This window comes from Neomonachus schauinslandi, chromosome 13, assembly GCF_002201575.2.
Source record: "Neomonachus schauinslandi chromosome 13, ASM220157v2, whole genome shotgun sequence".
In the NCBI taxonomy this organism is placed as follows: Eukaryota; Metazoa; Chordata; class Mammalia; order Carnivora; family Phocidae; genus Neomonachus; species Neomonachus schauinslandi.
This window is the reverse complement of record NC_058415.1, coordinates 84,566,470-84,593,704: the sequence shown is the minus strand read 5'-3', so window position 1 is coordinate 84,593,704 and position 27,235 is coordinate 84,566,470.

The window sequence follows — 27,235 nt, the reverse complement described above, 5'->3', positions numbered from 1 at the left end:
GATATTGACAGGAAAGATGCTTATTACTGATAGAAAAAAAAGACATAGAATAGCATATACAATAGGACTCTATAAGTTAAAAAGAAAATCCATAGCAAAACAAACTGTATTTTCTCTAAGTGCATGTACATAAATGCCAAAAAATCTGGAGTGTCACTCAATAAGGCAAACTGAAATAATGTGGTGCCCCTTTCTGCTCTCATCTAGAATCTTCCTAAAAATCCTATATAAAATACTCCCCAAAATTTTCAAAATACAGACCTATTCATTCTTTCTCTCTCATACGCACACACACACATGCATGCACATACATAAATACACATACATGAAAATGCCCAGATGTGAGAAATAAAGAGGGATATTTTCAAAAACTAGAGCTGTAGGTGTACAAACTGAAGTTCACTAGCCCTGAGGTGAGGAGACCAGATATTAAATAGAGAATGAATTTGGAGATGTCTTAAAACAATGTGGAATTATTTTTCTAGACAAAATAACATGCACAGTGTGGGAGGGAGTGGTCATCAGATCCCTAAACAGGTTAGGAGGAGGGTATGAATACCGATTGACTTCTGACTTTGGTAATTCAAGCATGCATTATAAAAATTTAAGCTTATCATCTGAAAGCAGAGAAATAGATGCTAAAACTTCCAAGCCACTGGAGGAGAACAAAGGAAGGGAGGGAATAAAGAAATCTGATCCATCAAATACAAGGCGGAACAGAGGGGCAGGGGGAGAATAAATAAAGAGAAAGCATAGGAAACAGCACAAAATTAGATGGTATAAATATATGTTAGTATTTAAAATAAATATAAGTGGACCAACTCTGCCAATTAAAAGACAAAGATGCTTAGATTGGGGGAGAAAAAAGCGAACAGCTATAGCAGTGTAAGATGATGTCTCAGAAAGACTGAAAATAAAAGAAAAGAAAATATTTTATCAGAGAAATTTAATTTAAAAAATAAAAGGTGGTGTAGCTATATTAACATTTGGCAAAATAGATTTTGAGGGAAAAGCAGATAGAGATAAACAGCGATGTTACATAATGATAGAAAACAATTAAGGGCAAAAAATATAAGAATCTTGGGGCACCTGGGTGGCTCAGTCAGTTAAGCCTCCAACTCTTGACTTTGGCTCGGGTCATGATCTCAGGGTCGTGACATCAAGTCACGCATTGGGCTCCAAGCGGGGCACGGAGGCTGCTTAAGATTCTCTCTTTCTCCCTCTCTCCACAACCCCACTAAAAAAAAAAAAAAAAGAGAGAGATTTAAGAATCTTAAACTCGTATCACCTAACAACCTCAAAATGTATACAGCCAAACATGACTGGAATTATAAGGAAAAGCAGACACATCCACAATCACAGAGGGAGATTTTTAATGAACTCTCTCTCATATACATGTTGAGCAGATGAAAAACAAAATTAGTAAAGATAAAGAAGACTTGAACCATACAGTTAACAAGCTTGAACTTGTAAATCTGTTTAGCATCCTGTACTTAAAATTTAGAGATGTATCAATCTTTTGAAGCATCTATGGAACAGTTATAAAAATAACCAGGAACTAGACCAGACTAGTCTTTGAAAACTCCAAGACATGCAGACCATATACTCTGACAACAAATAAAACTAGAAATAAATTACAAATAGATGGCTAACACACCCCAATTAGGAAATTTAACAAAAATAAAAGTACAATATTTTAAAAAACATGGGAGACAATACTGAAAGAACAAAGTGCTTTAAAAAGATGGAAAATCACTGAGTTAAGCATCCAATTCCAGTAGTTAGCAAAAGAGTAAGTAAACTCAAAGGACAATGATAAAAATGAGAAGAAAACAGAAATCAATTATGTATCAATTAAATTAACCGTAGAGAGGAGGGGTGCCTGGGTGGCTCAGTCGGTTAAGCGTCCACCTTTGGCTCAGGTCATGATCCTGGGGTCCTGGGATTGAGCCCCACATCAGGCTCCTGCTCTGCGGGGAGTCTGCTTCTCCCTCTACCTCTCCCTCTGAGTGCTCTCTCTCTCTTTCTTTCTCAAATAAATAAATATTTTTAAAAAATTAACAGTAGAGAAGATTTTTTAAGTCCCTAAATCAGTTCTTTGCAAAGACTAATAAAATATATGAACTTCTACCATGATTTATCAAGAAAAAAGAGAGAAGGCACAAATAAACAATATTAAGACTGAAAAGCAGGGGGACAAAACTTCGGATATAATAAATCACAGGAGGATACTGCAAAGAAGTTTATAGTAATAAATTAAAAATTTGAACAATTTCATGGATAAGTGTTATTTATAAGTGATCCAAGAAGAAGCAACCTGCGTAGATTTTTAATCACTAATAAATTGGTATCCATATTTTAGTATCCACCCACAGAAACAAAACAGAACAAAATTATCCAGCACCGATGATTTTATAGGTAAGTTATCAAAACTTCAAGAATAGAAATCTTTATTCTTTACCATTTGTTTTAGTGAATGGGGAGAAAAAGGGAAAGCTCCTTAACACATTTCACGAAGCAGGGACAACCTTAATACCAAAACAGACAAGGAAGCTACAAGGACTGCATGTTATAAGACAATCTTACTTGTGAACATAGATGGAAAAATCTAAATAAAATATTAAACAAACTGAGAAATGAGTGAAAAATGGAGCGAGACATTTATATCAAGTAGAGATTATGTGAGACATGCACAGATAATTTAGCATTTAAAAATATTAATGTAATTATCCCAGCAATATATATATATATACATATTTTAATCTTTATTTATTTTTTTAAGTAATCTCTACACCCAATGTGGGGCTCAAACCCACAATCAAGAGTTGCATGCTCCACCAACTGAGCCAAACAGAAGCCCCATAGCCCAGTAATATTTACAAACAAACAAAAACATATTATCATTTGATGTGATAAAATTGAATGCTTATTTATGAAAAGTTACCTAGGAAACAGAAAGGAGCTTACCTGGTCTCATAATGGGTATGTACTGGCCAAAGGGCATAAACTTCCAGCTATAAGATGAGTTAAGTTCTGGAACATGTACAGCATGGTGACTATATTAATTCGGTATTGTACATATGTAAGTTGCTAAGAGAGTAAATCTTAAATGTTCTCACAATGAACACCACCATCACCACAACAAAAATAGTAATTATGTGAGGTGAGCATGTACTAACTAACCTTATAATGGTAATCATTTTGTAATATATACATGTAGCAAATCATCACATGGTACACCTTAAACGTGCACAATATTATATGTCAATCATATCTCAATAAAGCTCGAAAAAAATAAGGCCAAAAAAAAGAAAAGTTCCAACATACATGATAGTGCTGAATTGCAAAAAGCATCTCTGTGAAATTCAGAAAGAAGCAAAAAAAGATCACTATCACCACTTGTATTCAATATTAGACAAATACAACTGAGGAGACAAAAGAAAAAAGATAAAGGGATTAGAAATGACAGAATTATCATTATTCCCAGATTTAAAAATCATTGCCTACATCTGAAAAAATTCCAGGAAACTCTACCAACACACTATCAGAACAATAGAGTTCCTCAAGCCTGCTAAATACAAATCCCATATATAAAAATGGACTGCATTCCTATACACTAGGAACAGTTAAAAAAATGTAATTCAAAAAGAAGACACCATTTGCAATGACAACATCCATAAGACCTGTAAGAACTTTGAAGAGAAAATTATAAACTTCACTGAAGGATATAAAAGGTCTAAATGAATGGATAACTAACTCATGTTAGGGGATGCAAAGACTCAATAGCACAAAGATGGCAATTCTCTCTAAACTGAAGTATAGATTTGCCATTCCAAAACATCAAGAGAGTCCTCCATGGAACTTGATAAGCAGATCCCAAAATACGTATGGAATCATAAAGGGTCAAGAAGAGCTTTTTTTTTTCAGTGTGTGTGTAAGCTAATGTATTCTACGATATATTCTTCTGGCAGATATGGAGACTTACTATGAAGCTAGAGTAGTTAAAATAACGTGGCATCAGTGCCAGGACAAACAACTAGGTCAAGAGAACAGCAAAGAGAGCCTGGAAACCGAGCCGCATGTACACAGGACTAGCACAAATGAATGACAAAAGAATGGACTGTTCAATAAATGATGCTATAATAAAGAATAATGGAATGATGGAATTAGAATATTGCCATTTTCCAAGCCTTAACGAAGTCATGGATCTAGGCACAACAATAGTTGTTAATATCCCAAATATGTGATGTTGGACATTAATACACCTGCTGATGGAAATACACAAAATCCTGGATGAAGTATTCTTGCCAAATGTCATACCTGAATGTCATCAGGTCTCTAAACTAACTGTTTATAGGAAACACCAGGACAGAGGAACATGTTGAATGGTACCACAACAAATATACAATCAGGAAAAATTAGAATGTGGGAATCTGTACAGAACCAACAGTCTAGTTTCTTTAATAAATAAATTTCAAGGGGGAAAAAAAGAGGAAGGAGATATCCATATATTAAAATAGACTTAAGAAAATTCAGTCAACAGCAATACATGGAATTTATTTGGATGCTGATTCAAACCGACTGTGAAAAAGAAAATTATGATATGATTTGTAGAAATCTGTTTATTGGTATAAAGGAATTAATGTTTTTTAGACATAATGTTATTGTGTTCAAAAGAGATCTGATCTTTTAAAGATTTCATGCTCAAATACTTAAATATGAAATTTTATGATGTCTGACTTTGCTTTAAAATAATTCAGGGGAGGGACTGATTGGCGCTATGGATGAACCAAGATTGGCCATGAAATGAGCATTCATGGATGATGAATACATGAGGTTTATTATCCTATTTCCTGTATTTCTGTATATGTTTGAAAATTTTTTAAGTAAAATGTTAAAAAGGAGAAAAATAATGCTGGAATGAGGAAAAGACATATGAGGAAAAGACAAAATAAAATTCCTAATAATTCCTATAAAAATTATACATCAGATAAAAAATTAATTCCAGGTGGACTAAAGACTAATTATAAATTGCAAAAATCTTGAAACTTAGAAATAAATATAGGAACATGTGTTTATGACACTGGAGTGGGAAGGATTTCCTAAGCAAGACAGAAAAAGTGCTAAACCATAAAGGCTAACATTAATAAACTTGAGTACATAAAAATAAAGTATTTGCATACAATAAATGATACTATAAACAAAGTGAAAACAGAGCATAGTCTGGGAGAAACAATCTGCAACAAAGTATTAGTGTCCACAACATATAATGAACTTTTACAAATCAGTGAGGGGGAAATGGACAAAGGCGATGAACAGGGCCTCTGAAGAGAAAATCTCGATAGTTAAGAAATACGTGAAAAGCGGGGCGCCTGGGTGGCTCAGTTGGTTAAGCAACTGCCTTCGGCTCAGGTCATGATCCTGGAGTCCCGGGATCGAGTCCCGCATCGGGCTCCCTGCTCAGCAGGGAGTCTGCTTCTCCCTCTGACCCTCCTCCCTCTCATGCTCTCTGTCTCTCATTCTCTCTGTCTCAAATAAATAAATAAAATCTTAAAAAAAAAAAAAAGAAAGAAATATGTGAAAAGCTCTGCAACCTCACAGGTAATCAAGAAAATGCAACTAAGTGACAACAAGATACGTTTCGTGTCCATCCACGGGCAAACTTAAAAAATCAGATGGTACCTAACGATGGGGAGGATTCAAGGAAACAAGCCTCTTACAGAACATGGTGCTGGTGGGAATGTACACTAGTATGATAACATTGGAGATATTTTGATAATACTGGACCCAGACCAGTGGAAGGGGTACAGACCTTGTGATGTAGCAATTCCGCATCCACATATCTACCCTAGATAAATCTACCCTCGCCCCCCCACCTAAGAAGACATGGATACAAATGTTTATCATGTACTATGTTATTGTTTAAAAATGGAAACAACTGGACCTTAGAAGGGAAATGGCAAAATACATACAATGGAATTAGCAAGCAGATAAAATGAAAACTAGATCTATGTGTATCAACCTGAGTAAATCTCAAAATCTTTAGAAAGTTATAGATGGTATGCTACAATTCATGTACACTGTAGAACACACAGAATAATTCTGTGTATTGTTTGTGGATATATGCTTATGTTGTAAACATATAGGGATGGGTGGTATCCCTGGGGGGAGGGGAGGGGAAGGAAGGGATGGGTGGGAGAACTCCAAAACTCTGACAATGGTAAAATGAATATGTTATATCGTTTTCTGTGCCTTTCTGTTGAAGATATTTCATAATTAAGATTCTTTTTTAAAGAAAATGCATTGGCTTAATATCCTCCAAACATTATCCTTGTCACACATTAATTAAAGATGATACGATTTTTCTGTCTGGGAAGCCCCAGCTAATTAACTGAAAAATACTTACAACTAATAAGAAACAGTGGCTATCTCTAGGGGCAGAATTATCGAGGTACTTTCACTTTCCAATGTTTTAAATTGTTCGAATTTTAAAATGATGAACATGTATGACTTTTATATTCAGAAAACAATGATATTTCCATTTTGAAAATTAAATAAGTTGGAAGGGTAAAAAGTCAAAAAACGAACAGCATTTGGTAAGGCAGCCATTTATAAAATAAATGTGGCAGCAATAAAAATTGAAAGTAATATTAGAATAAAAATATAATTCAAGAGAGCAACACAAATTATTAAACAGTAAAAGAAGAAGTGCAGATATATGAAGAGAACCATACAACTTGACATAAAAGGCACCTGAATAAATAAGAAATGTACAAGAATAAGCGAGAAATGTTCCAGAATGAGAAGAGTTGATACACACCACAGAAATGAACTCATTCTAATCATTCTATTTTTATAAAGCTGTGTTTTCTACTTAAAGGCAATTAATGAAAATATTTCCACGTCACTAAATATTTTGCAGAGGTTCTTAGGCTAAGCCACATGGACTCCTAGGGAGTCTGGGGGTCCTTAAATCACTGAAATTAAATGCGAACTTTTCTGCATGTACAAATCTTTCTGGAGAGAGTGTTCACAGCTTTTGAGAGATACTAAAGTAGTCCATTCCAAAAAAAAGACCAAGAATGACTACTACTGGTTATTTTTTTTTTTGGTAACTGCTTTATTGGATGTAATTCACATATCAAACAATTCACCCATAAAGTGTACAGTTCAGTGCCTTTTTAGTATATTCAGAGTGGTGTGACCACCACCACAATCAATTTTAGAACATTTCATCACCCCAAAAGAAACACTGTACCCTTTGCAATCACTCTTCCAAATACCCCATTACCCCCAGCCCTAAGCAACCAACCACTTTCTCTACAGATTTGCCTTTTCTAGACATTTCATATAAATAAAATCACACAATATGTGCTCTATTGTGACTGGCTTCTTTCACTTATCACGGTGTTGTCCAAGTTCATCTAAGTAGTAGCAGGTATCAGCACTGTATTCCTTACTTATGGCCGAATAACATTCCACTGCCTGGATCTATCCCATTTTCTTTATTCATTCATCAGTTGATGGGCACTGGACTGTTTCCACCATTTGGCTATTATGAATAATAGCTGCCTTGAATATTTCCATAAAGCTTTTATAGGAGTATTATTTTTATATGATCAACAACCATCTGTATGTTCTTTTCTGTCAATCATTTTTTTTTTGATTTGTATTTCTCAACACTTTTTCACTATCAACCCTAAAAGGAAAAAATTTTGCTTTAATTATTACAATTCTTTTCTTATAGTTTAGATTATTACAATTAATAAATTTATTTAATCAACCAATTAAAAATTAAATTTCATTTCTTGCTATCAACAGGAATTAAATACTAAGGAATAAGACTTATTCCTTAGAGTTGAGCTTTGGATGGCCACAAACCATTGTAATATCCGAGATACTCTGCTCCCCAAGAAACAATTTTTGCACTCTTGGGCACCATAGGACACACACTGAGAATGTACGCTTTAGAGCCTTTGCACATTTTTCCTCTATGGGGCTGTCTTTCTATTCATTTTTTAGGAATGCTTCATGTTACAGAACCTGGCTCTTTGTGATGAGTTGCAAATTATTCCCCCCAATCTGTAGTTTCTAGGGATTTAGCTTCTGATGGTTTTTGTCTTAAAGATATTTTTTTAAAAGATTATTTATTTATTTGAGAGAGAGAATGAGATAGAAAGAGAGAGCATGAGAGGGGGGAGGGTCAGAGGGAGAAGCAGACCCCCCGCTGAGCAGGGAGCCCGATGCGGGACTCGATCCCGGGACTCCAGGATCATGACCTGAGCCGAAGGCAGTCGCTTAACCGACTGAGCCCTTAAAGATATTTTTTAAAGTAGTTGAATTAATCATTTTATGGCTTCTAGAAAGGTCTTTGCCATTCCAAGATCAATTCTGCTCAGATTATAAAAATATTCTCCTATGGTTTATGGTTTCATTTTCTGTTTAAACCTCTGATCTACCTGAAATTTATTATCTGTAAGGTACAAATTAGGGATCCAACTTTTCCCCCCAAATGACTATCCAGTTATCTCAAGACATACTACTGAATGATCAATCTTCCCCCCACTGATCTGAAATGCCACCTCTATCATATACTAAGCTACTGTGCATATCTGGGAAAATATTGAACTTCTATCTGTATCATTGATCTGTCTATACACACAAGTACCATTGCTACACTGTTCTAGTATCTTGTGCCCTATTTCTCCCCAATTTCTTGACATTTAAAAAATTGGTTTCCGGGGCACCTGGGTGGCTCAGTCGTTAAGCATCTGCCTTCAGCTCAGGTCATGATCCCAGAGTCCTGGGATCGAGCCCCACATCGGGCTCCCTGCTCGGCGGGAAGCCTGTTTCTCCCTCTCCCACTCCCCCTGCTTGTGTTCCCTCTCTCGCTGTCTCTCTCTCTGTCAAAAGATAAATAAAATCTTTAAAAAAAAAAATTGGTTTCCTACTTTGGTTTGTTCATTTTTATGTGAACTTTAGAATCAGCTGGTTTCATTAAGTAATACTGTTGGCATTTTAGTGGGATCCCATTACACTGTAAATTAATTTTAAAAGAACTGTCATCTTTGAGTCTTCCTACCCAAGAACATGAGATAACTTTCCATGTTTAAAGTCATCATTTGTGAGCCTCTGTATTTCAAAGTTTTATTCACATATATATCACACAGTTCTCATTATGATAAAAAAACTGAGTATTTTAAGTATCAAGAGAGTGGTATACAAATACTCTTGATTCTTCTTTTAATTTTGTACCCAACAATATTACTGAACTATCTTATTTTTGTAATAGTTTTTCAACTGAGTTTTAGGTTATAGCTCTACAATCATATCATCCCATCTTATCATCTGCAAATAAAGATCATTTAATGTCTCACTTTATTTTCATACCCCTAATATCTTTAATTACACTGGTAATTAATGCTAAATAATAGTACAATATAATAATATTGGACACTTTTGTTTTACCCTAACTTTAATGGGAATGCTTTTATTTTCCCCATTAAGCAATGCTGGCTTATGGGTTGAGATGAATCTTTTTTTTTTAAGATTTTATTTATTTATTTGACAGAGAGAGGCATAGCAAGAGAGGGAACACAAGCAGGGTGAGTGGGAGAGGGAGAAGCAGGCTTCCCGCCAAGCAGGGAGGCTGATGCAGGGCTGGATCCCAGGACTCTGGGATCATGACCTGAGCCGAAGGTAGACGCTTAACGACTGCGCCACCCAGGCACCCCGAGATGAATCTATTTTTATGTTAAAGAAATAACTATTGGAGTGCCTGGGTGGCTCAGTCAGTTAAGCGTCTGCCTTTGGCTCAGGTCATGATCCCAGGGTCCTGGGATAGAGCCCCGCATCAGGCTCCTTGCTCAGTAGGGAGCCTGCTTCTCCCTCTCCCTCTGCTGCTCCCCCTGGCTTGTGCTCTGTCAAATAAATAAATCTTAAAAAAAAAGAACTATCTCTTCCTATTTTATTAAATGCTTTATAATTAAGAATATTGAATTTTGTCAAATGTCTTTTCAGTGTTTAAGGAGATGATCTTGTGATCTTTCTCCTTAGACCTATTAATATGATAAATTCTATTAATAGATATTTTACCAACATTTTATTATGAAATTTTTTAAACATACACCAAAGCTGAAAGAATGTTGCACTGAACAAGCATATATCTACTTCCTACATCTTACCATTAACTTTACTATTCTTGCTTCATCACACAACAGATAATAGGTTTTAAAATATTGATTTTCATAGATTTAATTAATTCTATTAGAACTTAAAATATTGAACTATTCTTATACGCTGTAGTAAACACTTGGTCATAGTGTATTAGTTTTGTTTTGAAGCACTGTTTTATTTTGTTTGCTATTAGTTTAATTTGGATTTTTGTATCAATATTCATAAATGTATGCATATATGATGTGTCTGGGGATGTGTGTGTGTCTGTTGCTTCACAAAAACAATCTGAACGTTTAAAAAAATTTCAGGCTCCAGAACAGTTTAAATGGCATTGGAATTATCTGGCCCTTAAAAAAATTGGTAGAATTCCCCTGGAAAACTGCCTGGGACAGTTTATTTTTCAAAGAAGGTGGGTAAATCTTTAGTGGCATTTTCTATTTCTTCTATGGTAATTTGTGGGTTTATTATTTCTTTCTCCTCCGGAGTCAATTTTGATCAATTATTTTTTTCCTAAGAAAAGTATCATTTCTTCTAGTTTCCAAACTTATTTGTATAAAGTTGAACAAAGTATCTCTTACAATGCTTATAACTATTTGTATTTATTTCCCAACTGTCATGATTATTCTGTGTAGTTTTACTTTCTCTCAGTTACCAAACCACAGATACATTCGTTTTTTTCCCCAAAGGACTAGGACCTGGATTTAGCAATGCTTTTCCCCCCCTCTTTTCTAATTCATTAGTGTCTGCTTTTCTCTTTTTGATTTCTTCCTCCTTTTTAAGGTTTAATTTTTTAATTTGAGCTAAACATTATGTGTTTTGTTCATTCTTTATCACTAATATACACATTCAAAAGCTACCAATATTCCTCTGAGTGCTGTTTTACCTCTCATAGATCTAACAGACAGGATTTTCACTACTGCTATTTTCTGAACACTCTGAAGTTTGAGGTTTGATTTTCTTCTAGACCCAAGAATTGTTTGCAAGTTTGAAATTTTATAGGCAGAAAAAAATTTGCATTTGGGTATTATGAAGTTTAGTTTTATTGCATTCTGATCAGAGAATGTTATCTCACTATTCCTAGCTTTGTTTTCATGAATCAACAGGAGCACTTGAAAGGAATGTGCAATCACTGTTTTTAATGGTTGGTCAGTGTGATTATATATCAGACTTATCTCATGAGTTATATTTTTAAGTGTTTTATATTATTGCTTTTTATGTATATGTCATGAACTTAGAGAAGTAAATTAAAGCCTCTTACTACCAGTTTGTCTCTATTTGTTTCTTCTTCTTTTTTAAAAAAGATTTTATTTATTTATTTGACAGAGAGAGAGACAGTGAGAGAGGGAACACAAGCAGGGGGAGTGGGAGAGGGAGAAGCAGGCTTCCCGCCGAGCAGGGAGCCCGATGCGGGGCTCGATCCCAGGATCCCAGGACCACGACCTGAGCCAAAGGCAGACACTTAACGACTGAGCCACCCAGGTGCCCCTTTCTTTGTTTCTTCTTGCATCTCCTTGGTGCTAGGTACACAGATATACATAACTGTTTTCATTGTGAACTGTAGTGTTTGACATCATAAATGGCTCACCTTTGTATATCATCTCTTTATATGACTGATTATATATATCAGATTATTGAGAGACACAGAGCCCCCAAATCTCCAGAACATTTGCATACCCCAAGGGAGAACGCCCTACCCTGAGTGGGCCCTGGACAAGCAGATCTGAGAGTCATGGACAAAGCTGGGATGCTATGAGTACAGAAAGGGTGATGTGGAGGGTGAATTCTATTGGGGGTCTAAGTCCTCAAGGATTTAGTACATATCCAGAAAAGACTCACTTCCAGAAGTTAAACCCCGAAAGGAAACTGCCCAAAGAAACAAATGGAACAAGGAAGGAACACTAGGGGAAGTAAAAGGTTCAGATAACAGGAAGGAAGTGTGAGAAGAAGCAGATTGTGCTATATTGTAACAGCAGAATATAAAGTCTGAAGTAGTGCTAATAGAAATATAATGGAAGCCACAAATGGAAGCCACATATGTAATTTTATATTTTCTAGCAGCCACCTTTTACAATGAAATGAAAGCAAGTGAAATTGATTTTAATAATGTATTTTAATTAATCCATTTTTAAAAGATTTTATTTATTTATTTGAGAGAGAGAAAGAGTGCACGCACATGAGGGAGAGGAGAATCTCAAGCAGACTCTGTGCTGAGCACTGAGCCTTATGCAGGGCTGGATCTCATGACCCTGAGCCCATGACCTGAGCCAAAATCAAGAGCCAGATGCCCAACCAACTGAACCACACAGGTGCCCCTGTGCCCTGAAATTTTTAAGGGGGGAGGGGCACAGGGAGTAGGAGAGAGAGGATCCCAAGCAGGCTCCATGCCCAGTGTGGAGTCCCACACGGGACTCGATCTCACAACCCTGAGATCATGACTTGAGCTGCTATCAAGAGTTGGATGCTTAACTGACTGAGCCACCCAGGCGCCCCTTAATTAATCCAATACACTCAAAACATTATTGTTTTGCTACATAATCAATATAAAAGTTATTAATGAGATATTTTACTTTTTTCCCCTACTAAATCTTTGAAATCTGGTATGTATTTTACATCTCAATTTGGATTAGATACACTTCAGAGTGCTCCACAGCTGCATGTAACTAGTGACTGCCTACCATGTTGGACAGTGAAAGTCTGAGGCTTAGAGAATTATCTTAAAGATCAAGGCCCATAGAGCTCTAGGAAACTCAGCGATAGAGGCAGTAAGCTTTTCTGACACAGGCTTCGTTCTGAGAAGTGAAAAAAAACAAAAAACAAAAAAAACACAACAGTTACACAGAGAGACTGACATGTAAGCCTGTCATGGTAACAACTAAAAATGTAGGGAAGCCCTTTGGCCCATCTGTGCCCCGTTCTATGAATCTAGGAAATGACATCTTTTTCATTTAAGAAACAAAAGAGAAATACAATATAACTCCAAACAGAGGCTTTTACAAGGGGGAAAAAAAAAAAGATGGAAAGAAATGAAATACTATTCTGGTAGACAAAGAGAAGACATGTAGACACAAAGCTAAATAGGTTGAAAGCAATTAAGAACATGGGATTAGCTCTGAAACAGCAGCACAGACCAGAAGTAGAAGAGCTCAGATACAGGACAGCCAGACAACAGGGAGATTGTTAGAAGTCTGGTGCAGCTGGAGAACAAAGAAAAGAAAATCACAATTCTGAAATGAGGATTAAATTAGAAGGAACAAAGGGGCGTCTGGGTGGCTCAGTCGGTTAAGCATCCAACTCTTGATCTCAGCTCAGGTCATGATCTCAGGGTTGTGAGACTGAGTCCTGTGCTGGGCTGCACACTGGACATGAAGCCTACTTTAAAAAAGAAAGAGAGAGAGAAATAATAAATTGGAAGGAATACAAGGGTGAGTAAACACTGGGACAGGCACAGTCAGGGAGACAGAGTATATAAAATAGACAAGTGAAGAAAGTCAAACAGAAACAAAGAAAGAGATAAAAGGGATTTGAGAGAAAGTGACTGATCTAGAAGTCAGGCAAAGGAGATCCAACATATGTGTAATTGAAGGCCCTAAAGAATAAAGCCTAAATGATTAAACAGAGAAAGTACTTACTTAAAAACTGAATTAAAAAACATATTTTGGACTAGAAGAAGATTTGAATCTAAAAATTGGAAGCACACACACTGTCCCATGAGAATTACCTATTATTCTTAGTGATATTATTGTTCCTTAAGGATGAAATAAAAATCCTTTAGGCACCCAGCTAAAAAGTCCAAGTGACTTCTATGCAAAAAAAAAATCAGGATGGCATCAAGATTTCAGATGGTAACATTTTATGTTTTAAAAATGGAGCAACATTTTAAAAATATTTAAGGGGGACAAAAGAGCCACAGATTTTATATCCAGGCAAGCTTTTCTTCAAATGTAAAGGCTACCAAACAGTTATGAACATGCGAGACCCACGGACTGTAAGTCCACTTGAATTCTGTGCTCATGGGGCATCACAAATGCTGTACGCAAATGGGGCAGCAAGGAACTGCGGCAGACGTGCATACTGTGTACATCTCCTCTGCCCATACACGCGATCCCTTGTCCATCGGACTTGACTCACAAAACAGAGATAAAATTATTAATAAAATCTCAAAATAGCAAAAGCAGAGCATGAAGCAGAGCCCTGTGTGACTGTAAAGGTTACACACTCATGAATCCATCTCTGGTGACATGCAGTGTCCAGTAAGGCTAGATCCCTTCCAACTTGTCTCCCTCCTCTGTTCTCTCTTCCTATAACCATTCTCCACACTGGAGTCAGTGGTAATCCTAAAACACAGAATTCACCATGTCCAGCCCCTGCTTAACACACCCCTTCCCACTGCTCTCTTTGCACTCATGGTAATATTCATACTCACTCATTCAAAGTGGACCTGCCCACTTTTCTCCTCTCATCCCTTCCTCTCCTGCCCCGCACCCATACTCCAGGGCCTGCCCAAATCAAACCCAGCATCATGTATCCAAAACTGAATCCCAGTTCTGCAGTCTACCTCCGAGATTGCTCGTTCTCCTGTTTTTCCCATCTCAGGAACCAGAACTTCTATCTATCTGGTTGTAGAAACCCTGAGGGTCATCCTTGACCCTTCTTCTCCCTCAAACCCCACATTTAATCTGTGCTGTCTTTCATGAATCATCTCTTGAACCTTCTTCACGTCAGTGTCCTTGACATTCTTACCCATTTGTCCTTCCTTTTCATCTACCTTGCAGCTGTCCATCCTGAAAGCAACCCATTCTCCTTGCTCATACCTAGCATGGAAGCCTTCGGGGGAGAATGTCACAGTCACAAAGACTGGTAACACTAATAAATCAAGGTCTCCAAACTCATATGGGCTCACAGTCTCTCCCTTCTGTCTTTCCAGAGGACACAGGGAATCTTCCCCTAAGATTACTATTTCACTAGAAATTAACAATTAAAAGCAATTAAAAGAGGGTTAAGGTGTCCCATATGCTTGGAAACTGTAATAGCTAACATCTACATAGCACTTGCTTTATGCAGTCATGTTCTGTGGTGGTCTTTACGTGAGCTGATATTCATTTCAATGTTAAATGTCAGTTACAGAAATGAAAAAAGTGAGGAACAGAGAGGTTAAGTGACTTGCCCAAGGTCAAACAGCTAGTGAATAGTTCAGCAGGGTTTCAAACCCAGGCAGACAGGCTCCAGGACCCCTAGACTTTACCACGGTACTAAAGATATCAAAGAAGTGTTTAGAAATAGATGCTAATAAAAACGTACTTGTCAAAACTATGGACACAGCCAAAGAACAACAGTTAGTGGGAAATTTATGGCATCATTATCAAGAAACAGGAAAATGAAAAGGAACAAAACAGCACAAACTGAATATGGAAAGAATAAAGATAAAGACACTCATCAATGAAATAGTGAAGAAAAAAAGCAGAGATTAACCAAACCAAAAGTGTTTCTTGAAAAAAAAAATTAAATAGCAAAATAGAAGTACTATCTACCTAATAAGGATAAAAGAGTATTATGAATCTGTTCTAACAAATTGAATAACCTATATGAGATACTTGAATATACACGGAAATATAAAATGTTGAAATTTGTGCAAGAGATAGCAAGCTTGAACAGATATATAAATAGACCTTGAACAAATAAATACTAAGATCAAACTGGTAGTCAGATATCTTCTTTTTCTCTACCCCACCCCACAATAATCCAAGGCCCAGATGGTGGGTTTTTTTGTTGTTGTTTTTTTTTTTTTTTTTGAGAGTGCAGATGGTTTTATGCAGTTGCTGCATATGAATTCCACTAAACTTCTAAGGGACAGTTATTTTCAATTTTATTCAAGTGGTTCCAGAAAACAGAGAAATAGCGAACTCTGTCCAGCTAATCTTGTGGGGTTAATATAATCCTGCTTCTAAAAGCAGATAGGAACTATGCAAAAAGGAAAACTGTAGGCCTATTTTACTTATAAACAGATGCAAAAATCCTGAACAAAACATTTCTAACTGGGGGCGCCTGGGTGGCTCAGTCAGTTAAGCATCCAACTCTTGATTTCAGCTCAGGTCGTGATCTCAGGGTTGTGAGATCGAGCCCCGCATCAGGCTGGGTGTGGAGCCTGCTTAGGATTCTTTCTCTCCCTCTGCCCCTGCCCCCACCACTCTCACTCACTCTCAAAAAAAAAAATCACTAACTGAATCCAATGTATTAAAAATACATTAAAAATGTATTAGAAGTAATACATAATATTCAAGGAATTCAAGGATAGTTCAGCATCAGAAAACTCTTCCATTTAATTCAAAGTTAACAGAGGGAGGGGCACCTGGGTGGCTCAGTCGTTAAGCATCTGCCTTCGGCTCAGGTCATGATCTCAGGGTCCTGGGATCGAGCCCCACATCAGGCTCCCTGCTCAGCGGGAAGCCTGCTTCTCCCTCTCCCACTCCCCCGGCTTGTGTTCCCTCTCTCGCTGTGCCTCTCTCTGTCAAATAAATAAATAAAATCTTCCCCCCCCCCAAAAAAAAGTTAACAGAGGAAAAGAAATAATATATGATAATCTCAATTGGTACAGAAAAGGCATTCTATAAGGTCCAGTACCTTTGATTAAAAAAAAAAAAACCTCAAAACTTAAAGTAGAAAAAAAATTTATTTAATTTGATAAAGTCTATGCATCCTCAAACAAGTAATATATATATAACAGAAAAATTTTAGGCATATATATCTTCACGTCCTGGACAAAAACAAGATGGCCCTAATCATAACTCACACTGTTTAACAAAGTATTAGAAATTCTAATTAATACTATAAGGAAATAAGATTGTGAAATTTGGATGGGAAGACCCAAAACTGTCATTATTTATAGATGTGACTAACCATCTAGATAGGCACCAACAGAATTAACAGACCAATTATTAGAACAAGAGAATTCAGCTAAGATTGCTCAGACATGAGATTTACCTACAAAAATCAATACTTTCCTAGACCAGTGATAGCCAACTAGAAAATGTAATAAATAATGAAATACCAGAAGATGTAAGAAATATAATATATAATAAAAGAAATCATAAACAGAAGAAAGTACAATAAAAAAATCACATCTCAATTGCAACAAAAATTAGTTATCAGAGAATTAAACCAAGAACTTATAAGGACCTCTATGAACTGAACTTTAAATCCTGAATAAACTGACAAGCCTTGGAGAGGATGATTTAATCTTATTATAACCAACTCAACTCTCCCCAGACTAATGAAGAAATTCACTGCAATCCCTATCATAAGTAGTTATATGTATAAGTAATATGTGTGTGTATATGTGTATTTTCTTTGAAAAGAAAACTTGGTAAATCTACTCTGAAAATTATATGGAATAATGGAGGATACATGAAGAACTAAGTCAACTTCCAAAAAACAAAGCAAAACAAAACAGCAAAGAGGGGGTGACTTTCCCTACCAAACAGTAAGACCTACTATAAAGCTATAGTACTAAAAAAAAAAAAAAAAAAAAAAGACCTCCTGCAGTGTCAGCACAAGAACAGAAAACATAGCAACGCAACAACACAGAGAACTCCAAGACCTACCTACATAAGCATGGGAACTTAACGGGGTAAAGGAGATGGGACGAGGATGGATGATTTTAGACTAGTGAAAAATGGCTCAATCTACTAAACAAATTATAACCGAATCCCTGTTTAGCCTCACGTACCAAGTGCTCTAAGTAAATTAAAGATCTAAATGTAAAAGCGAAAAATCATAGGGTTAACAGAAACGGATGTGGGAGGATCTCTGTGGGCTTAGGGAAAGGCAAGAAGGCTTACTTATCAAAACTTGAAAAGCGCAAACCATCATGCACAAATTTGCTGGATTTGATTACATCAAAATTAAGAATTTATGCTTAATAAAAAAAATAACATGGGCCAATTAAGAGTCAGATGATAGGATTGAGATTTTTTTCAAAGTCTAAAACTGACAAGGGATTAACATCTAGAATATACAAGGAACTCTGTAAAGCAATATGAAGAGGGCATCAAGTTCAATAGAAAAATGGGCAAATGATATGACAGGCAATTTACAGAAAAAGAAACCCCCAAAGCTAATAAGCACATGAAGTGATGCTCAAACTCATTAGCAGTCAAAGAAATGCAAATTAAAACAAGATAGCACTTTACACCTTTAGACTGGCAAAAACTAGAAAGCTGGGTAATACCAATTAATGGCAGAAATGAGGAAGATAGGATCCCTCACACATGGCCAATGGGAGTGTAAATTGGTAAAGCCTCTTTGGAGAGCACTCCCATAGTACTTATGCAAACTAAGCACGCACACACACACACTAGGAGCCACGGAAATTCTAACACACGTGCACAATGGGAAATCTACAAGAATGCTTGCTGCAGGTTTGTGGGAGGATAGTGGCACCCTGGGTTGGCCCGCGCTATTATTACAAAGCAAAGGGTCATAAGGACACACAGCGATGCAGACAGATCTTAAAAACAATTAATGTTACACAATACTGTTTACATAAACTGTAAATACATACACGCCCTCCGGTGGGCACGTGTCTTTCCAAAACCTCCAGCGAATGAGCCACATTTGGCTTGTCCATCCATATGAGCGCGGAGTCACTGTTGTAATGATCTATTATTACATTGATCTAATGGGATGTTTTGTATAATGTGGAGGCAATCCAGATCCACTTGGACTATTTTACTGCAGAGGATGAGAGAGTTAAGATAGCCTTGGGACAAAATGACGAAACTACAAACAACTATGGTTGTCCTGTTTTAGATACTCTCTTCTGACTGCAATAGAAAAGAATGTGCTCCCCAAACCAGCGGCCACACACCATGTACTTGAGGTTCTAGGAATGAATCTCTCCAGACACAATACCACACCCAACTGGGCAGCTGCAGTCAGCACCTCAGTGAAGGAAAGATGGAACAGGGCTCTTTTGGGAAAGTGGGGATGCTTCCGTGAGGAATGGGGCAGCCCCTCCATTCAACCCAGTGGGAAGGAAGACAGCACAGTGCAGGCAAGAAGTCCGGGGTCTGTGAGCTGACGGAGTATGCACCTGATGGCTTCTCTTTTATTTGTGAAGAACAGCCTTTTACATGCATCATTATTTGGGGGAGAATTTTCCCAAATATTTATTCCTTAAAGATGCCATTTTCGAAGGCCACGCCATAGTCCATCCTGTGGAGATGCACAATCCATTTGGCCACTTCCCTGTTGTCGGCTTGTGGGCACCCCCTGGTGCAGAGGGTGCTCACCCCATCCATGGGGGGCCTAAATGCTCCCAGCACTTCTGCTCCATGAAAGCCTGGCTCTCCCAGCTCTGGGGTCCTCTTTCGGGAGCTTCTTCCACACAGCTCTGCCTATGTGAACCCCACCTCCACCCCGCCCACCCAAGACAAGCCTTGTGGCGGGGGGGGGGGGGGCTGGCCTCCCCAGCACTGTCCCTGCATGGCTGTGCACATCCAGTCAATCCTTAGACACAGAAAGTCACTACACACTCACACAGTGCAAATACCCACTCAGCACATTCTTAAAGACACAAATGTTTATCCACACACACGCTAAAGCACACAAACCCACGTGAGCCCTTAGTGCATCCAAATACATATACAGACACTTGCACAGATGTACACACCCTCACATATACATACATGCATATGATGACACAGAGGTACACAGATATCCTGATCTAGCCTGACCACAAACCCACTACTCCCAGAATCTTCTCTGTCCTGGCTGATGGTGATTCTCTCCTTCCAGTTTGTCAAGCCAGAAATCTTAGAGTCATCCCTGACTCCACTCTCTCACCCCGCATTCCAATCCACCAGGAAATCTTGTTTCCTGGACTTTTCCCAAATATCCATAATAAATCACTTCTCACCACCTCCACCCCTATCGTGGACCACTGGACTACTGGGCTAGGCTCCTAACTGGTTTCCCTACTCTGCCTTTGCCCCAGAGTCTATTCTGAAAGCATCAGTGTGATCCTTTAAAAAAAGCTGGTTAGAAAACACCACGCTCAGAACCCTGCAATGACTCCACATTTCACCCAGAACTAAAAGCCAAGTCCCTGGGAGAGAGCCAAGGACTCTGTGAACTGGCCCCTATCGCCTGGCTCACACCGATTCCCTTATAACTCTCTCTCCTACTTGCTCCACCTCTTTGCTCACCCTTGAACTTGGCCCTGTGCTCCCATCTTGGGGCCCTTACACTGGCTGATCCCCTTGCCTGGCCCATGTAACATACTACATAATTTTTAAAAATTGTTTAGGTCTATCATCTATTGTCTGTCTCTGTTAGAATGAAAGCTGCATGAAGACACAACCTTTGTTTTGTTCCCTAAAGAACAAAGAGTGGGTGGCACGGCAGGTGCTTGGTAAATACCTGCTGAGTGAAAGAATGAATGCATCATGCACGCATGCGTACATGCTCACACACACCATCTGCACAAATACATGCCCACGTGTGCACGCCACCAAACACACATGCTTAGACTCTCAGGCCCTGACCTGGGAACCGTGTGTATTCTGAGACACAGGCACACATTCAGTACACACACGCACGCATGCACACACGCGTTCACACGGGCACTGAACACACACAGAAAACACATGCTGTTCCAGCCATCCATTGCTGCCTAGCAAACTCCCCCAAACTTGGTGGCACAAAGCAACAACCATTTGACTACGTTCCTGGATTCTGTGGGGCTGGCTTGTCACTGCTCTGCCACGACAAGGGCCTCAGCAGGAGAGAATCAAATGGCTGGAGACATCTTCGCTCACACGTCTGGCACCCGGCCCGAGACGACTTACATCGCTGGTGCTCCTCGGGCATCCCTCTCCCTCCCGAGGTCTCAGGGCCTCTCCATGTGGTCTCTCTACGTGGCCTCTCTAGCATGGGGACCCGGGAGTAGCTGGCTTCTGAAATGGCAGCTCAGGACTCCAAGAATGACTGTTCTTCTGAGCAAGGTGGATGCTGCACAGCCTTTTATGACCTCACCTTGGAAATCACAGTGTCACCTCCGTCACATCCATTTAGTTGAAGCAGTCACAAGCCCACCCGGATTCAGGCGGGGGAGGACAGAGACCCCACCTCTTGATGGGAGAATTGTGAAGGAAGAAATGCGACCATATTTTAAAATCGCCACACATGTGCACACACAGGGATGCTTATACACACACGGGGACACATCTATGCACACATATACACACAATACACACCTCTACGCAAACATAACCACGCACACACCCTTAGGTCTTGTCCTCAGAACCTCTGTTCTGAGAGCAAACTTAGAAAAACATATACGAGCCTATGAACATGCATGTAATACAGACGCAGTCCCACAAATACACCTATAGTCACATCCAGGTACACCTGCATGTACTCACACACATATGCACACACGCTCACAGTCACGGGCCCTGCCCTGGAGATGCCCACCCCATACCTGCAGCCACACCTGCTTGCTCCTTGCCCCGTGCACGGCTGAGTCGGGGGCCAGGATGGGTCAGAGAGCCTCGGCTGGTTATGGGGGGGGGCCTTCTCTCCTCACCACCCTCCCCTCGTGGTAGGGGCCCGGCAAGAAGGAAAACAAATAACCTTGCAGTGTTTAAATAAGCAAAGTTTTGTGCAAAGCAGAGGTTAATGTACTTTATTGTTCAATGTCATGTTTATAGTGGATTGGTGGAGGGAAAAATGTGATTAATTGCCCCGAAGCCCACGGATCTACAATTATTTGGTTGTTGTGAACAAATAAAGGACTACAGTATTCATCATATTCAAATGAGGCAGCAGAATAAATGATGGTGGGCCGGGCAGGAACAAAACCTAGGCGTGTTCCCGCACAATCGGAAGGCGACTGGCACCTTGTCAACCAGACGCAGGGTGGTGGCGGGAGCCGAACCCGTTTGTCTCTGTACCGCCAGCAAGGGTTGGGCTGACCCTGCCAGTGCCCGCGTTAATTCATGTCACACCTCGCGCCTCCATCCTTCGTGGTATGAAAACCAGGCGCCAATTTTGTAATAAAGACTTGTTTCCGACGAGGCCCAGTTTGGGGTGGGGGCACAGATCTTCATTAAAGCCCCTTTCCCGGGCCACGCTCGTTACAGAGCACAGGTACTGGCTAAATGTGTCCGATCATTCATCATGATTTTGCCCTCCACTTTGTCACAGCATGGGGATTTAAGGAAGATAGATGGTACAAGATGTTGTCTCCTCCACAGACGCTTTCTGCTCTGGTAAGTGTGTCCGATGCAGAATTATTTTGCCACTTTATTATTTCCTAGTGAGTGTTTGTCAGAGCTTCGCCTCTTGGAAGGAGCGAGTTGTTTCCTGTCACTCAGAGATGTCTCGGGAGCCGTGATGCTTGGCTGGGCTTGCCAGCCAGCTGGAACCTGGGCAGGGTCCCCAGGCAAGGCTAGGGGGGTGGTCCTGGGAGTCTGGGCCACAGGGCGAATGTCAAATCCAACAGAAATGGGGGGAGGCAGGCTTTAGGAGAAGGTGGGGCACAGGGGCTTTAGATATGCTGGGTTGGGGGGAAGAAAGGGGGCATCTTTCAGGATCTGGCCTGGCTGTAGGCCAGCCCACTGGACAGGGAGCTGTTCGAACCAGTGTCCAAACGGCTGTAAGAGCTTGGCCTTGAGCTGAGCCAGCTGGAGAGGGTATGGGCAAGGCTGGGGCCCTGTGGGGCTGCTGATGGCCTTAAAGCAGTGTGGCCAATTCTGGTACTCACTGTTGGCAGCGGATGAGCTTCCTGCCCTGATCAGGATGGCTGAGGGGCCATGCTGTGACCGGCAGGGATGCCAGGTGGGTGAAGATCACACCAGGCTAAAGATGGGCATGAGTTCAGCCTGAAGCCCAAGGTCTAGCCCAGAGCCCAGGGAACTCTTGGGAAGAGTGGAACTTCATTCTGGGCAGCGCTGGGGCACAAAGGGGAGGGCCCTGGAATCTGAGAGTGAATCTGGCCCCAGAGAGAAAGTGGGGTATCCGGCGGACACCAGCCCGTCCTGTGGTCCTTCCTCCCTTGTGTTTGCTTTGCAAGGGTCTCTCCACTGACCCCATCCTCCTGGGTACCTGCTTCCCACTGCCACAACTATTGGCTGGGCGGGGGATGCTCAGCTGTCTCAGCCTCTCCAGCACACAGCAGTGAAATCTACTTTGTCTTTGCTGCCCCCGCCCCACCCCTGGTCTGACTGGTGAATCCAGAAGGAACGCTCCTCAGAGGTTCAGGGGCAACACAGACCAATTCAGGAAGAGCCCAAGCAGAGGTACCTGGGGCACAGGGACCTATGTGAGGGCGCCCACCTTTCTCTGGCCCTAAGACAGCACTGCGGGAGTCCACCTTGCTAATGTGTAGATATCTCTCCCTCCTCAAAGTCTCTCCAGAGGCCGCATGAGGTAGGATTAAGAGCACAGTTTGAGAATCGGACAAGCCTGGGTCCAAAGCACTAACTAGCTGTAATGTTTTTGAGCCTCTGTTTCCCCATCTGTAAAATAGGGACAATAAGATGACATTCCCCTTGGAAGGTCTTGCCATGGATCCTGGCACGTTCTGTCAACTCAGACGTCCCCTCCCTGCCTCCTCTCTCTGGTTGCTGGCTGCTAGGAGTCCCTCATTCCCCCTGACCTGTCTCCCCTGGGCCAGGGCTTCCTGGCTGGCATCCAGAGTGCCTGCAGATGAGGCAGCCTACCTCATCAGCCAGTGGCTGCCTTTCTGCCCCAGGCACTCCCCCGCCCTCGCACTGTGAACAGCCCTAGAGGGAATCGTTAACAATTCGCAGCCGCTAACTCCCCGGCCCTTCCCCAGCCCTCCTCCAGGCCCTGGCTGAGCCCTGGGACACAGTCCCTGCCCTTCAGGAGCTGAGAGGAGGGGATAAAGAGGGTAGGGGGTGGGATGTGAGCAGATCTTTACTCCAAACACACGTCACCGCCACCAGGGGCCTCTGCCGGCGCCGGTCTCAGGGCAAAAGTCCCAGGTGATGGGTATTCACTTACCGAGCCCCGACTTCGGCTGGACCCCGGGCGCCTCGCTGAGTCCGCGCCGCAGCGCCAGGCGGGACGCGCCGCTCTCACCCCCACTTCGCAGCCGAGCAAACTGAGTCCGCAGACGCAATAACGTGCTCGAGATCTCGCAGGGAGAGATTCGAACCCGCGAGGCTTCTGGCGTCTTAATCTCGCGGTTGCCAGCCAGCGGATAGGCTCACCGACCGAGCAGCCGCGACTGACACGCACTGCGTCCAATCAGAACCCAGCCCCGTCCCGGCTCAGGTGTTTTTTTTTTCTACTCCGCCCACTTCCAAACTCCTGGCTCCCCATTCCCGCCGTGGTTTCCAATTAGGAACCCCAAATCTGCGTTTCTGTGCAGTTTTATGTTTAGGGTCTAGTTGCCTTTTTTCTCCCCCAGTTTATTAGGATGTTGTCTTTTGTGGCTTTTCTCCCATTCCTTCATTCATTCAGCAAACACTAAGGACTCATTATGCCCCGTGAGATCGAGCCAGCAGGTGGTGAGAGCCTGCGCGAGGGGCCCGACGCTCGAAGGGGAAGGGCTGGTCGAGCCACCTGCACGGTACCTCGTGAGGCAATGGCTGTTGGAGGAACCAAGGGCACACGCAGCTCCGCTGGTCTTGGAGGGGTGGGGCGGGCACTGTCCACCACCCAGAGGCCCTCGTGCCGAGGAGCCGCGGCGGCCGGGCTCTCCCCTCGATCCCCCAAGCGCTGTCCCGGGTTGGGCTGCATCCTCCGCAGGACTGTGGCCCCAGCCACCTAACGGCCATCATACTTTCCGTCTCCCCACCTCTTTCCCTTCTGCAGCCTGAGTGATTGTCCTTAAACACAGATCTACTGATGTCACCCCCGGCTTCAAAAACCTCAGTGGCTCCCCACTGCCTACCTACTTTAAACCTAAACCTTGTAACTTGGCATTCAAGGCCTTTCATGATCCAGCGCCAACCCAACCAATGCCACCACTCGCGCGCTTCATTTTTTAGCCTGTCACTGAAATTCTTTCTCTACATGACTTTCCTCAGCTGTAAAGGGGGGATAATCACATACCTGCCATGGCAGCCTGCATTTTCCAAAGATGCCCACCGTGATGTAGATCCCATTCTACAAGCTCAGCCTCGTAAGAACCATTACTCTTTGCAGGGGATGGTGGGAACGGTGTTCCCTCCCCTTGAACTTGAGTGGACCTTTCCTGCGCCTTAACAACTACTGCAAAAGTGATGCCATGTGACTCCCGAGGCTAGGTCATGAGGGTGTTCACCCCCTATACTGTGCTGTTCTCCTGGGAGGCTCACTCTTTGAATCTGCAAAGAAGCTAAGCAGCCCCGTGCAGAGGCGGTTGTAGGTTCTGGTTGACCATGGGCACCAACTGGCCAGCCATGTGTGTGAGCCATCCTGAAAGCCATCTGCCCCAACCCATGCCACGTGGAGCTGAGATGAGCTGACCCTGCCAAGCCCTAGAGCAAAATAAATGATAATTGTTATTATAAGCCACTGTTTTAGGGCAGCCTGTCACATAGCAAAACAGGACAGAAATGCCTACCCCCAAGGCTCGTTGTAGGGTAGACGCGTGTATTCGTTTGGTAAGGCCACCATCACAAAACACCACAGGTTGGGTGACTTTAAACAACAGAAATGTATTCTCTCACAATTCTGGAGGCTGGAAGTGTGAGATCAAGGTGTCAGTAGGGTTGGGTTCTTCCTAGACCTCTATTCTTGGCACACAGATGGCTGCCTTCTCCCTGTATCTTCATGTGGTCTTCCCTCTCTATGTCTGTGTCCTAATCCCCCCTTCTCCTAAGGACACCAGTCACACTGGATTAGGGCCCACCCTGACCTCAATCTAACTTAATTACCTCTCTAGAGGCCCTATCTCATATGTCAATTATATCTCAGTAAAACTGGAAGAAAAAAAAAGACCCAATCTCCAAATACAGTCACACTCTGAGGTACAGAGGTCTAGGATATCAACTTATGAAGCTGGGGGAATACAATTCAGCCCATGACAATGAGTAAGTACCTATGAAAAACTTAGAACAGTACCTGGCACAGAGTCAACACTCAGTAAATGGTGGCTGTGTTGTTATTCTAACTACTACCACCTACCACCACCACTGTCATCTATGTAGCCTCAAGTCACACCATCTGCCTGCAGCCAGGGGGACAGCTCCAGATCCCCAGGCTTCCTCTGAGGCAGTCTCTTGGGCCTACTGTGCCCAAACCTGTTTTCCATCTACCCAAATCCTTCCTGTCTTAGGAAGCCCAGCTCCTTCACCATCACCTCCATGGAGCTTCCCTGACTCCTCTCTCTTTCCTCTGAGTCCCTACAGCTTGTGTTGGGAGCTCTGGTTAGCCATTATTCTGGTCTCCAGTGTATAAGAAGCTTTGCTTTTTGGAACTGCACCTTTGTTTTGTTTTCGAATATAGAAATAGAGGATAGAAGTAAGGTGAGCTCAGTTTATAAAATTCAGACAGTACAGAAAGGCTTAAAAAGAAAGTGAAAATCACCTCGAATTAACAACTTTTAACATTTTAGTTTATATCTTTCTGGAGTTTTTCATACGTGTATGTGTGTGTGTCTGTGTGTGTATATTTCTTGATTCCAGGACAACGCTGATTATAGAAGGCATCACTGATTTAATTACACAGCTTTTAGGGAGAAAAGAACTACTGCATTAAGCATATATATTAATTGCAACGCACATCCTGATTTCAGAAATGCAAAAAATGTGAAAAAATGTACATCTTACCATCAAGAAAATATGATATAAGCATATATCTGTTTTTCAAAATGGGAATCTCTATAAATACTATTTTATGGCCTACTTAAAAAAATCTGAACACCAAAGCTTGGCCATCATTTCGCATCAATAAATAAAAACCCGCACCATTGATTTTAATGGCTGCATAGTATTCCATTAAACTGATAGATGATAATGCATTTACTCCTCACTGAAAGGCATGCATTTCTTTATTATCCTTCTGATACAAACACATTTATAGACCTTGACCTTATTTTCCTTAAGAT